Source organism: Helobdella robusta (assembly GCF_000326865.2).
Source record: "Helobdella robusta unplaced genomic scaffold HELROscaffold_6, whole genome shotgun sequence".
Taxonomy (NCBI): Eukaryota; Metazoa; Annelida; class Clitellata; order Rhynchobdellida; family Glossiphoniidae; genus Helobdella; species Helobdella robusta.
Genome location: NW_008705330.1, coordinates 1706538 through 1710332, shown reverse-complemented (window position 1 = coordinate 1710332; position 3795 = coordinate 1706538).

Sequence of the window (3795 nt, the reverse complement as noted above, 5' to 3'; positions counted from 1 at the left end):
TGTGTGAGAGAGAGAGAGAGAGAGAGAGAAAGTGTGTATGTTTGTGTTTATGTATGTGTGTGTGTTAATTTAATACATAGCTATACATACATACGTGCATGTATGTATGTATATATAGGCTATGTATCTATTGTTCGTCCAGGTTTATAGATAAGTGTGCCTGCGTGTGTGGTGTCTGTTTGTGGGAAAGAGATTATCTTTCTCAGGGAATTTTTTTTTATGGTCCAACAATAATTTTTGTATATTTTTATCGTGAGTTCGATCAGTCCTGTGTGGCACTAGGCTTTTTCGAATTATATGATTTTACTGAGTACCACACGAACGCGTAAAATACTCGATAACAATTTTATTAACCGACGGAAATAAATGAAAAGGAATTGAACTAACTGAACTCTAGAATAATGTTAAAAATAATGTCAATGAACAAACTGGAATACAGGAATTAGAACTTCTTGTTGGGGTCGGGCAACTTGGGATATGTTTCTTGCCGTTCAATCGTACAACCTCGACGTGTGTGACCGATGGTGGTGTTGATACAACTCCGAGAGATAAATAAAATGAATGAAGAAAAATTACAAAAATCGGAGCCTATGGGAATTCCAAGCCGCGTGCGATACTATACCAATGAGTATAGAATCCAGCAAAGAACCCTAGGTCCACAAATAGCACAACAAAAACAAAACAACGAGGCGGATTCGTTTTCACAGAATCCAAGGCCTGTTTTCACTGGGCCTGTCAGTCAGTCAGTCGACTTTCGCACAACCCTGGCCTGTTTTCACTGGGCCGTCAAGTCTGGTTGGCTTTCGCACAACCAAGGGCCTGTTTTCACTGGGCCTGTCAGTCAGTCGGTTGGCTTTCGAACAACCCTGGCCTGTTTTCACTGGGCCGTCAAGTCTGGTTGGCTTTCGAACAACACTGGGAACAAATTGTGTGACTTTAGTAAGCGTGCAAAACTATGCCAATGAACATAGAATTTCGTACCAAATCCACTTTTGAGAACTTAAAACGTTTCTGAAACTATGCCAATGAGCATAGAATCACGAACTAAGTCTCTTAGATACCAGAATAGGTACCGATTACTCGAGGCTGCCTAACTGGTGAACCCAAGGCGGACTCTTTTTGAGAACTTAAGACGTTTCCGTGCCAATGGACATAGAATATCGAATTAAGTCTCTTAGAAACCAGAATAGGCACTGATCATTCAAGGCTGCCTAACTAGTCAACCCAATGCAGACTCTCTTCCCTCACTTAAAGATAAAGAAACTCTATATCAAAGCAAAATTAGATTTTGTTTCGGGTGTTTTTAAACATAAAAATTTCCAAGGTGTGTCAAATTAATCAAAAAAAAACTACTAATAAAATTTTTAAAATAATTTGTAATAATTTATGACGTCATCTAAATTGCAGACTCTCTTCCCTCACTTAAAGATAAAGAAACTCTATATCAAAGCAAAATTAGATTTTGTTTCGGGTGTTTTTAAACATAAAAATTTCCAAGGTGTGTCAAATTAATCAAAAAAAAACTACTAATAAAATTTTTAAAATAATTTGTAATAATTTATGACGTCATCTAAATTGCAAGACAAAAAAAATCGTCTTGGGTTGGTTGCTGCTCCTCCACCTCCACCAACTAACTCAACATCGAGAAACAATACCACTAGAAGTCATCTCATTTCGCCGTCGTCATCCTTCACAGAGTGATAGTGCCTGCCTTCAACATTTCAACCACATCGACTTCAATAATATCTTCGACTTCAACATCACCACCACCAACAAAACTCTGCCAGTAATTTTTAATAATAATACTACTAATTTTGATAATATTGAAAAATAACAATGAGAATAATGGTAACAATTATTTTTATGGAAAAATGCTATTGTGTAAGTAAGAGAAATGATGGCGGATGTAGATGAACCTGTAGGGCGAAATGCAAACTGATCTTGTAATAGTGGTTTGATTGATGGATGGTTGAAACATGAATAGATGAATGACCTAACGATGAATTTTTCTAGAATACGTGAAAGTATGGGGGTGAGTAACAATACTTGTAACAATAATAATAATATATTACCGATGGTGCCAATAATAATAATAATAATATTAACAATAATACGTTCAAAACTAATTCTATTGATAATTTTTTGCAACACTGTTTTGATAAATTTTATAAAATTATCAACTCAACTTACAATACGTACTACCCAACATCAAACTTCACGATCAGATCATCGGACTCTCCATTCATTAACCCATTCATCAAATATCTACTTCGCCAAAAAAATAAATTCATGAGATCAAGATCTATCCTCAAAGCCGCAGCGATCACCAAATACATCAATAAACTAATCATCAACTTAAACTCAAAAACTTTTTCTAACAGTATGCGTGGAAGCAAAGCTATGTGGGACCAAGTCAACAAGATTAGAGGCAAATCATTCAACACGTCAACCTTATAGCAAATTGATGCCAACACACTCAACACCCACTTTGCTTCCATGTCAACCGATCCGTCCTACAAAACTCCAACAAAAGCAACAACAATCAATAGTTGTCAACATCAACAATTTACCCCATACTCCGTCCTGCACATGCTAATGAAGGCTTGTCCATCCGGTACAGGTCCAAACAGTCTACCAGCATGGTTTCTACAAATCATCGCTCCATTCATCTCCAGCACCTTAAGTTCGTTCTGTAATCATTGTTTAATGCATTCATTCATCCCATCACGATGGAAATCCAGCACAATTCATCCAATTCCTAAAACAAAACACCCTTCATCACCAATAGATTATCGCCCAATATCTATCACTCCCATACTTTCAAGTATTCTAGAAAAATTCATCGTTAGGTCATTCATCTATCCATGTTCAACCATCCATCCATCAAACCACTATTACAAGATCAGTTTGCATTTCGCCCTACAGGTTCATCTACATCCGCCATCATTTCTCTTACTTCCACAACAGCATTTTTCCATAAAAATAATAATTATGTTCATTTTATTGCTCTTGACTTTTTTAAATCTTTTGACACTCTCAATCACTTCTCACTTTCAAATAAGTTAGTCTCTCTTCCTCTGCCTGACAACATTTACAATATTATAATAAATTTTTTTTAATGGGAGTCATTCTACTTTCTTTAGCTTTACTCTTTCATCTACTCTACCTATTAATTCTAGCGTAGTTTAAGGTTCTGTCTTTGGACCATCTACCTTTATCATCAATGCTTTTACTCTCAAAACTTTTCATAGCTCTAATCACATCATCAAATACGGTGACGACATCTACCTTATCATCCCATCATCTAACTCAAACACCATCCAATCAAAACTCGACTCCTTAACTACATGGTTAAAACAATGCAATCTGTCACTTAATCTCAATAAATCATAAGAATTCATCATTCACAATAGCCGTAAGAAATTAACATTACCTCCAGAACACCCATCAATCACTCGCACAAGTCAATTAAAAATATTAGGCATCACATTCACCTCCACACTTAATATAGCACTTCATATCAATCACATCAATACAAAAGGCTTTCAAACAATTCACGCACCCAAAACACTCTGCTCACATGGTCCCAGAGGCATCAAATTATTCGACATCACTGAATCACTCATAATATCACGCATCAAATATGCAGCTCCCTCCTGGTCTGGTTTTGTTACACAACAACTTCAGCAACTACAATCCCTCATCAAAAAACTAATCCGCTTCAATTATCTACCGGCATCATATCCTACCGTCACTCAGATATTCAACACACTCGATTCAAGACTGTTCAAGAAA